This window comes from Engystomops pustulosus, chromosome 4 (assembly GCF_040894005.1).
Source record: "Engystomops pustulosus chromosome 4, aEngPut4.maternal, whole genome shotgun sequence".
Taxonomy (NCBI): Eukaryota; Metazoa; Chordata; class Amphibia; order Anura; family Leptodactylidae; genus Engystomops; species Engystomops pustulosus.
Window position 1 is genome coordinate 16401902 of NC_092414.1, and position 12136 is coordinate 16414037.

Genomic DNA, 12136 nt, shown 5'->3' on the forward strand with positions numbered 1-12136 from the left:
AAAAAGAGTCCTAAAGGGGTTAAAGGGATGTTTCAATACTGAAGAGTCTTTGAGGATGTATTATTATGTTACTAGAAGATTTTTTATCAGAAGTTTCTCGTTTTCTGATTCCATTTAGTCCTAGTGATAAGTAAACTCGGGAGAAATCCACACCAACTCCAGTTGCCTCTCACAAGGGAAACGATTCTGTAATCGAACTCTACCAGATAAAGAAATTTACAAGAACTGACGGGGAAATGCAATAGAAAACCCAGGGATTTAGGCCGAGAAGGAATGATTATGGTCAAACTGTTCAGAGAAGATCTATTTTATACGTTATTACATATGAGACGCTGAGAAATCATCCGGCTGTCAGCAGGGGGCGAGAACGAATTACATTTCCAATTTAAAGGGGAACTCCACTGCGCTGGGCAGAGCTACAGGGGGAGTCACAAGTCCTAGGACATCCTGATATTTCCAAAATGAAAGGGAAAATGACATATCTTCTAACCCAGCAAGCGAAGGGTGAGGGGGTCTATCTTTTTGGCTGTGTCCGGAACATGGCCGCCATCTTGGATCAAGGGCAAATTTTTCCAATGGGAATTTGGAATTAAAAGTTATTGATACAGGAATTCTATGTGATACTGGATCCAGCGCCTTCATCTCTGTGTTCGGCACCAGGGACAACATGAAATGTAGCTGTACATCACAGGGAACGTTCCCAGTTGTTGATGCTTCTATGTTGACAGGGGTGAACCTAAACTCTCTGATGCCTGAGGCGAGCTATAGAACATTGCCCACTCTGCCCCATCCAGTAGTAATGTCAGGTCCTGCTTTGCAGCAGGTGACTGCAGCCCTGATGCTGCTCCCCTGCAGGTGATGCTGCCTGAGGCGAGAGGCTCAACTTGCATCACGGCTGGGGCACCCCTTTATGTTAAAAAATTTAGAACCACACGGGATATTGCACATCTGATTGTGCAAATTTATGTCTATTTGTGGCAATTTATTGATCTGCTATATGACCACCTTTATATTGGAAAGACTCGCCCTTGATCCAATATGGTGTCTTTTAAGATGGCGGCCATGTTCTCTGATATAGCCTAAAAGATAGCTTCCTTATCCATCACTTACTGGGGTATCAGATATGTAATGGAAGGGGGATCCTTGGACTTTTGACATCTATAGGTGGCAGTGTTTACATATTCTTAAAGGGATTTTCTAAGACGTTAAAATTTATGTCCTTAGTATAAGTCATTGGGGCTCATTTACTAAGGGTCCGCTGTCCGCACTATCATCGGAATATCCGACGATTTCCCATGTGCGCCGCATTTAGAAGGGGTTTATGTCGCACGCGATCGGATCGTGGCACAAATCGGGGGCGGGCCATCGGATGTTCCGACGGATTCGAACAACGCGCCGGATTTAACATCTGAAATTGTTTCGCAAGACATGCACACACATACGCCGGGAAGAAGAGGGTGAACTCCGGCGGACCTGAGCGGGGAAGCGACACATGCAGGATATCGGGTGCACGATCTTAGTGACTTCATCTACGTTGGACCGTCCGGATCGGTGGATCGCGACAGAACCGGGTAAGTAAATGTGCCCCATTGTTATCAGATCAGTAAAGGGTTCGACTCCCGGCAACCCGGCTGCGTAGTAAGTATAATGCACTTAGACTAGCACAGCTCTGTACACACTATAGTGGCTAAAAAGGGTACTGCAAGCTAAGTCCCATTGACAGGTTGGATGTGGTTTTGTATGCTAATTAAGGGAGCTGAGCTGTACTACCAGCTACGGGCTGTGGACACACAGGGGCGCTATTTCTGGAAAAAAAATTTGACCATGAAAATTGGATTACAATAAACATGTCTTACTTGTAGACACTACATCTAGGACAGGAGACGTCTGCATGATAATAACCGTCCTGTAATAACTCTGAGTACATTATCTCTGCCTTCTATTAGCACGAGGCGGTAAATATCAGCAGCATTAGTGCAGATGAGAGAGCGGACGCGGAGCTGTCCATCATCACACGTTCAGACTGTTAAACCGTAATGAATGATAGACACTGATATCCCGGGCAAATCTATAATGGAATCTGCTATAATAGAGTAAGCGACATCACAAAATATTCACCAACGCCTCATGAATGACAATCAGGGGCTCCGCTATTCACAGAGGACGTGCCTCCTTCAGCAAAACTTCACCGGGAAGAGTTTCAGAAGTACGTGTGCGGAACAAAAGGCCACTCCGGATCAAGTACTTACTTAAAGGGGATGTCCAGGTAACAAAACCCATTTTATACCTCCTATTAGGGAGTTATTAGAGGGGGGGGGGTCTACTCTAGATCCTTGAATAGTGTAGATATGAAGAGGGTATCTAGCTCTGTAGGACCTGTCTTTGGTTACATAGGTAATCCATTAAATAGATTGAACATGGTGTAATACTATATTTCCCCTGTGGGGGCGCTGTGGAGAAATTGATCACTTATTGCCCAATTTTTCCACTGATAGCTTGTGATCAGTTTAATATTAAGGGTATTCTGGCTCCCGTCACTCTGGTACTTCCGGTATCGAGTTGCCGGAAGCTCTGGAGGGGTTCACTGGACCAGGATTATAATATAGGCAGTTTGGGCGGCCGCCCAGGGCCCAAGGCTTCTAGGGGGCCCATGACGAACTGGAATAATCACCAAGTTTAATACTGCCCTCTAGAGGTAATAAACAGCCATGAAATCATCATGTCCTCAACACATACTGAAATAAGGGTCCTTCCAGGACCTTTGAAAGTCCTTCAAAGGTCCTCAAACTGCAGGACTAAACTGGGAAAGAAGGGACCCGCCTTCCTTGTCCGCATCGCTCAATAACTTGGCTCCTCTGACATGTGACGTCACATCCGTTTTCCTGGGGAACTTCACTGTAGATCTCAAATTGAACACCTACCTTAAGGATAGGTGATTTTTTTTTAACAGACAATCCCTTTAAGGCAGAGCTTCCCTGCATCCGGCGCCCACTTGTTTGTGTTTCCAGCTCCCGTATAGATGTATAAATAGCAATGACTCCCGGCTTCGGGTATAACCGGAGTATATTACACCATTGAGCGTGTCGTTGTAGAGCAGCAGTCGTTACCTGTCATATTTATTATCCATTAATAGCTTGTAAACAGCCCTGAAGTGCGGCGCGTCCCCCATTATGACTCTCTGATGGTTATGATCCCCCCACTCACAGAGGCTTTTACGGAACAAACACAACAAGTCTCACTCTCCACAGACGATCAAATGATGCTTGAACGATTAAGGACCTCTCCGAGGGAGAACGGAGAGCAGGGAGGAAGCTGCACATAGGCTTCTGTGTGTACGGTACAAAGTAATTGGCAGTAAGAGTCCTGATGACCCCTCCCACACATAGTGATTGACAGTCAGTGTCCTGATTACTCCACCCACACACAGTGATTGACAGTGAGAGTCCTGATTACCCCTCCCATACACAGTGATTGAAAGGGAGAGTCCTGATTACTCCGCCCATACACAGTGATTGACAGTGAGAGTCCTGATTACCCCTCCCATACACAGTGATTGAAAGGGAGAGTCCTGATTACTCCGCCCATACACAGTGATTGGCAGTGAGAGTCCTGATTACCCCTCCCAGACACAATAATTGGCAGTGAGAGTACTGATTACCCCTCCCACACACAGGGAATGGCAGTGAGAGTCTTGGTTACTCCACCCACACACAGTGATTGACAGTGAGAGTCCTGATTACTCCACCCACACACAGTGATTGGCCGTGAGAGTCCTGATTACCATTCCCACACACAGTGATTGACAGTGAGAGTCCTGATTACTCCGCCCACACACGGTGATTGACAGTAAGAGTGTATGTGGGCGGAGTAATCAGGACTCTCACTGCCAATCACTGTGTGTGGGTGGAGTAATCAGGACTCTCACTGCCAATCACTGTTTGTGGGCGGAGTAATCAGTACTCTCCTTGTCAATCACTGTGTGTGGGCAGGACTCTCCCTGCTAATCAATATGTGTGGTCGGAGTAATCAGGACTCTCCTTGCCAATCACTGTGTGTGGGCGGAGTAATCAGTACTGTCCCTGCGAATAAATGTGTGTGGGCGGAGTAATCGCGGCTCTCCTTGCCAATCACTGTGTCTGGGCGGAGTAATTAGGACTCTCCTTGTCAATCACTGTGTGTGGGCGGATTCTTAAATATGTAATATTGAGTTTAATGTGTAAGTTGGAGCAATGTCTTCTGGGAGGAGGAGGAGGTGTATATTATGTGGTGTTGTGGGTTTCATGCACTTTTCATTCTCTCTTCTTTATGCACCGATCACAAATAAAACTTTTCATGTGCTAAACCTCGATGTCGCGGCCGCTTTTCCGAGAAGAGATTCACCTTCTCCAGCCGTATTAGGAGAAGATAAATATAATTTTATGGATGGACGACATAAACTAAGAGGCTGTATCTTCTCTGAGAACCTCGGCTGGCATCATAAACCATAAGAGGGAGATGCGCTGCCTTAAATGTCAGCGCCAGACAGATAGAAACGTTTCATTTTTATCGCTGCCTTTCATATCGCTCACATTATGTACGGAAAATTTCATAAAGGAGGAGGGAACTGATAAGAAAAGCCGAGATATGCAGAAATGATGGGATGTCTGCCGAGACAACAGTCGTCCTGGAGGATGAAGTCCTTAAAGGATTCGCTTACAGATAGATAGTCATGGACACTTAAAGGGGAGAATCGTCTCCTTCACTATATTGTATCTAACCTTCCTGACTCTATTACAAACAACCCCCTTAAAGAGGTTTTACGGGAATTTTGATCCCAATTACCGTATTGCTCCAGTACTTAAAGTGGCTGAAGTTCTGGCAAAGCCAGACATCAGTCAATGAGGGGGGCAAAGTGGAACCCATGACTCCCCCCAGCCGGGCACAGGGACGAAAAGCGCCTCAACCTAGCCGCTCTTATCCTATTAATCCTTTATATCTTTGGCCTAGACATGCGCAATTCCCTACTAACCCTATTAGGTTCTCCTTTCACCCTAGCCTCTAGAGTGGGTGCTGCTTCTTCCATGTGCACTGGTTTAGAAATTTCAAAAAAGCTTACTGCGCATGCAGGGGCGTAACAAGGAGAGGCTGGGCCCCACAGCAGACTTTTGAAAGGGGCCCCATTTCCCCATATTTGTACAGTTACAATCAAGCTTCTTTATATACTTATAATAGATACAATATACAGTATATACTTACATACATACAGTACCATATACACCAATGCAGCTCATACACATACAGCATATACACATCACATACACACACATACATACAGCACATACACACACATACATACAGCATATACACATCACATATACACACATACAGCATATACACATCACATATACATACATACAGCATATACACATCACATATACACACACACATAGAGCATATACACATCACATATACACACACACATACACCATATACACATCACATATACACACACACGTATAGCATATACACATCACATATACACACACGCATATACACACATACAGCATATACACATCACATATACACACACATATAGCATATACACATCACATATACACACACATACAGCATATACACATCACATATACACACACATACAGCATATACACATCAAATATACACACACACATACAGCAAATACACATCACATATACACACATACATCACATGTACACAAACATACAGCATATACACATCACATACACAAATCACAGACACACACACACAAACATACACTCAATACCATATACAGACATACAGCCTATACACACATAGGAAGATATTTATCATGTGCCGGAGTATGATAGCCCTGCCTCTGCATTTTTGCCTCTTGATGTATCGGGCAGGGTGCTGCAAAGCCTGGCGTAGAAATAAACGCAGCTGGCGACTTTTCATATGTGACAATAACGTCCGCTCCCCCCCCCCCCCCCGCTGGCGTGAAGGTGGTGGCTTGGGGTAAATAATCGCAAGTGCCACTGACGTGGTGCAGAGGCCTTGATAAATATGCCCCATACACTATATACACGTAGAGCATATACACACCCAATACCCCAGATGCCGGGGACTCCCGTAGTAACACTCCTGTGCGCATACGTAGGCTTACACTCACCGGACACTTTATTAGGTACACCATGCTAGTAACGGGTTGGACCCCCTTTTGCCTTCAGAACTGCCTCAATTCTTCGTGGCATAGATACAACAAGGTGCTGGAAGCTCCTCAGAGATTTTGGTCCATATTGACATGATGGCATCACACAGTTGCCGCAGATTTGTCGGCTGCACATCCATGATGCGAATCTCCCGTTCCACCACATCCCAAAGATGCTCTATTGGATTGAGATCTGGTGACTGTGGAGGCCATTTGTGTCCAGTGACCTCATTGTCATGTTCAAGAAACCAGTCTGAGATGATTCCAGCTTTATGACATGGCGCATTATCCTGCTGAAAGTAGCCATCAGATGTTACAGGGTACATTGTGCTCATAAAGGGATGGACATGGTCAGCAACAATACTCAGGTAGGCTGTGGCGTTGTACCAAGGGGCCCAAAGACACCATGACACCACCACCACCAGCCTGAACCGGTGATACAAGGCAGGATGGATCCATGACACCACCACCACCAGCCTGAGCCGCTGATACAAGGCAGGATGGATCCATGCTTTCATGTTGTTGACGCCAAATTCTGACCCTACCATCCGAATGTCGCAGCAGAAATCGAGACTCATCAGACCAGGCAACGTTTTTCCAATCTTCTACTGTTCAATTTCGATGAGCTTGTGCAAATTGTAGTAATGATGGGTTAGTTTCCTGTTCTTAGCTGAAAGGAGTGGCACCCGGTGTGGTCTTCTGCTGCTGTAGCCCATCTGCCTCAAAGTTGGACGTACTGTGCGCTCAGAGATGCTCTTCTGCCTACCTTGGTTGTAACGGGTGGCGATTTGAGTCACTGTTGCCTTTCTATCAGCTCGAACCAGTCTGCCCATTCTCCTCTGACCTCTGGCATCAACAAGGCATTTCCGCCCACAGAACTGCCGCTCACTGGATGTTTTTTATTTTTCGGACCATTCTCTGTAAACCCTAGAGATGGTTGTGCGTGAAAATCCCAGTAGATCAGCAGTTTCTGAAATACTCAGACCAGCCCTTCTGGCACCAACAACCATGCCACGTTCAAAGGCCACAAATCACCTTTCATCCCCATACTGATGCTCGGTTTGAACTGCAGGAGATTGTCTTGACCATGTCTACATGCCTAAATGCACTGAGTTGCCGCCATGTGATTGGCTGATTAGAAATTAAGTGTTAACGAGCAGTTGGACAGGTGTACCTAATAAAGTGACCGGTGAGTGTATAATGAGGATGGGTGAAATGTGGATCCAAGGGTCGTGGATGTCAGGGCCATAAATGGGAAGAAAAATGGTTTAAAAGCTTCTTTTCATCCTTGTGCCTGGCCCTAAGTTCTACTCTTTGGCCTACTTTGTCCTAAATCATCCCCTTGAAATCATGTGCATGGATGGGAAGTGGCTGACTTTTGGTTTTCTGTGCCCCCCCCCCCCAACTCATCCCATTGCAACCATGTGCCCAGACATGGATTGGGGCAGTTTCAGGGGTCATGGACTTTGGTCAATGGATGGTCTACTAAACCCCGATGTCAAACATCTATTTTAGTTATAAAGAGCAATAATCAGCTTGGAGGACTCGCCCCATGTCTTGCATTACTAAAACAAACTATTGGTATGAATGAACGTTGTGTAATATTTCATCTCTCCTGCGGGGGCACTGCAGGGAATTTGAGCACTTCCTGACAGGTTTCCTTTCAGATAGGAGTAAAGAGTAACAGTCACTGATAAAACTCTGGCTACATGAAGCCTCCACTAGGGGGAGCTACATATAAATAAATATGGTCATTATGGGAGTCAATAGAAGGGGCAACATGTGTAGGGTATCAGGAGCTCCCCCTAGTGGTGAACCATTCCCTGACGCTAAATTGGGGTTTTTTTCTTCAATTTTTCTTTTTACTTTTTGTTCTTCTCAATGTCTGGACCCATCTCTCTCCTCGTGAATGAGTCAAAGATGATCACGATGTTTTCAAGAGCAATTCCACCCGCTCAATATTCATCTTCAGCTCCCGGTACGAGCGGGTTGTGGGACTGAAGTGGTCTGACATGACATTTGTGTGATTCACACTGCAATTTATCTTAATGGGAAACATCCATCTTAGATTCACAGAATTACGAGCGCGTGTCACAGCTACGTGATCCGAGACATTTGATCCTTTCTTGTCACCCAATGGAGGCCAATAGACGTGAGAACATCTAGTCTTCTACCCGCAGACTACTCCGTATCATGTAACAGGGATGCTCTTTATGATCGGGCACTCTTCTGGTATTCTTAAAGGGGTATTCTATATGAATTTACATAAAGGAGTGTCACCATTGAGTAATTATCGGGATGGGAATTGTCAGGATAAGGGGTAGCGGAGCCACCGAACCACCAAGGACGATGATGTAAGCTGACACCTGGGACCAGAGTCTAAGTAGCACCCGGTTTTCTCCAGAGCCCGTAGCAATATGGGTTGGACTTGCTATGGCGTGGTACCACCAGGTAGTTCCACAGCCGCGACTTTGTCTGCAGTGGTGGCCAAGGCGAGGTGCAGAACCGTGAGGCAGAGATGGAGTCGGGGACAGGTTGGAGGTCAGGACCGGCAGCACAGGATCAGAGTCGTGGACGTAGCAGAAGATCAGGACAGGTAGCACAGGATCAGAGTCGGGGACAGGCAGGAGGTCAGGACAGGCAGCACAGGATCAGAGTCGGGGACGTAGCAGAAGATCAGGACAGGCAGCACAGGATCAGAGTCGGGGACAGGCAGGAGGTCAGGACAGGCAGCACAGGATCAGAGTCGGGGACGTAGCAGAAGATCAGGACAGGCAGCACAGGATCAGAGTCAGGAACGGAATCGAGGTCACAACTATAAACACACAGGACATAGGAAGAAGACTTTTCTGCCGGCTCAAAGGTCCGGCAGGGGACACAGGAGGGGGTCGGGAATTTAACTGGAAAGGCGGTCAGCCAGCCCCAATCATTGGTGCGCTGGGCCTTTAAATACTAGACGGCCATCGTGAGCACGCCCTGGGAGGTGGGGGCGCATGTGCTGGAACGAGGAGACCATCGCTGGAGCCTGGCAAGGTAAGAGAAAGTACTGAGCTCCGGGTGCACAGGGAGGAGGTATCAGCGATCTCTAAATCACCCCCTTGTAATCATGTGTCTAGATATGGATGCGGATGGTCTGACAATTGGCTTTCTATGCCAACCCTAACCCATCTCCTTTCAATCATGCACCCAGATATAGAAGGGAAGGGTCTTGCATTCGGCTTTCGGTGCCATCCCTAACCCATCCACTTGTAATAATGCTGCTAGATATGGATGAGGACAGTTTGGCATTTGGTTTTCTGTGCCACCTCTAACCCATCCCATTGCAATCATGTGCCCTAGACACGGAAGAGGATGGTCTGACATTTGGTTTTGCGTCCCATCTCTAACCCATCTCCTTGAAGTCCCGTGTCTAGATGTGGATGGTGAGGATCTAGAATTTGTCTTTCTGTGCCAATCTGAATCTGGATGGGGAAGGTTTGGCAATCGGCTCTCTGTGCCACTTTTAGCTCATCCTACTGCAATAATGTGCCCAGACATGGATGTGGAGTGGCTGGCATTTTCCTCTCTGTGCCATCCCTAACCCATCACCTTTGCAATCATGTGCCTAGACATGAATAGGAAGTGGTGGATTTCGGGTAGTGGTTTCCATGATATTGCATCTCAGTTCCACCGAAGCTGCAATGCCACACACAACCTGAGTAGAGGTGGGGTGCTATTTGTCGAAGAAATCGGCCATGTTTTTCTAATCTCTTAAAGGAATCCTATAACAACCACTATGGCATAACTCCCATGTATTTATACTTGTGAATTAATTGCTGACTTGGCTGAATGTATCCATTGAGTAAGAAACCCCTTTGTTTTAAAAATCCACAAAGCTCCGAGCCAGCACCACATGTACCAAAGTCAATTGTAAATCCTCCGGATAACTGGCACGCTGACTTCCATATGGCCGGGAACAGCAGTTGTTAACCACGGGGTTTCCGGGATCACGCCGGCAGACGACACGACAATTATTTCAACCTCTACTTCAGGGTGTGTGACAAATGAAACAAATTAGATTTCAGGTTCCATGTGTCTCGTGAAAGTTTCTTCCTGTAATTAACATCTAAGACTTTAATGTCACCACTTGCTCTTTTCCCAGATCATCAGACGCCTATCCCAAAGTGCTAAACCCCTGTATTACAAGACTGCAAAGAAAACAGGATGAATCAAGATCAGGCTGCAACCTGGACGTAGCGACTACAACTACTCGTAGAAACATATTTGAATTGTAAGCTCTTGGCTCAAGTGTTTCCTAATTAGGCTTATACAAGTTTACCTCAAAGGGATCTGACTGGAGTTTGGGGGCAGCTGGATTCCCAGGAACTGGAATGGCTAGCTAGCAGGAGCCAGACTGGCTCTGCTGCTTGAGCAGCAAGGTGACAGTAACTGTGGAATTAGCACACAGAGGCACAGACTTGGCAAAAACTAGAAGCAGGATACCACGAAGAACAACCATAGTCCTGTCTACAGACAGAAGCTCAGAGAAAGACCACTGCAGAAAGACTCATAATAGTGATGGGTCGTTCGCGAACGAGCCGGCACAAAGAGCCGACTCATTCGCGTGAACGACTTGAGCCGGCTCACCTCAGTTTAACTCGATAATATTGGGATAAAAGTGGAGTGGTGCGGTTGCCTGAGTGGCCTACGGCACCCTATTATATATTTGATAGGGAGCCGTTCAGGAGCCAGAAGAGCCGGCTCTTCTTAGTGAGCGGAGCCTAATGAGACAGAGCCTGAAGAGCCGGGATTTCCATCAATAACTCATAAATCTCGACAAAGAGAGAATTAATGAACTCTCTATTCTGGGGATTTCCAGGGCACCAACCAATCACCAGCCTGGGTTGTGTGGAAAAGTTTACAAATGATTCAACATACCACAAACATTACATGTTAAACCTCCAGTGATATGGGAATGCAGGTGTTTATTACTACTTTCTGGCAGAAAATGATAATTTTGGAATTAAAGAGGTAGGATGCTTAAAGGTAGCATGGGGCAGCTGGCCAAACACCCTCCAGCTGACCAGGACAGTAGCTAGAGGGAACTTTAGTAATGATCCATCCAGCGGGACATTACACTTATAATAAGAATAAATGATTGGATCATTCTTAGGACTTTCATCACTTCTACCAACTCTTCTGTCCCAGAGACAAAAAAGATGAGGCAGATTGCACTGTGCATGCGCCTTACCTCCACGATAATAGTCATACCAAGGGGAGTTTTTCATCCAGTGGGAGGGTACGAGCGGTGTCTTGCAGTAAGAGGCATATCTCCCAACCCTCCTAGATACCGCCCAACCCTCCCATAATCAGCGAGACTGTTGGGGAGCAGGATATTATAAGTTTTGGGTTAGAAAAAAGTGAGAAGGGGGGCTACATGTTATATGTGGGGGAGCAGCAAACTAGAAGGTACGGGCCAAAGTAAGGAGACATTATAATTATGGAGGGGGTAGGTGAATATAAGGGGATGGTGCAAAAAGAGGGCATCATAGGGGGCATTGTAATGGTGGAGGGCCATTATACAGCATGGGGGCACAGGATAAGTATTATTAGTGGAGGGGTCAACAGAAAGGGAACATTATAAGTAGGGGGCGGGTTACAGAATTTAGGCCTCTCAAGGGGGAGGTTAATGAAAGATGGGACATGATTATTAGTGGAGCATTGTAAGTGTGGGGTGCAATACAGAGGATGGGGGGCATTACACAGCTGGGGCTACAAATAGGGGGCAGTATATTTAGGAAACTAATGACTTTAGGGCAAAACAAAGAGGGGCATTCAAAGGGAAGGGTAATAAAAAGCGGGCATGATAATTAGTGGGTCATCATTGGGGGCATTACACAGGATGGGAGGCATTATACAATTGGGAATATAGATAGGGGTCATTATACTGGTTGGGGGTATTATAGGAAG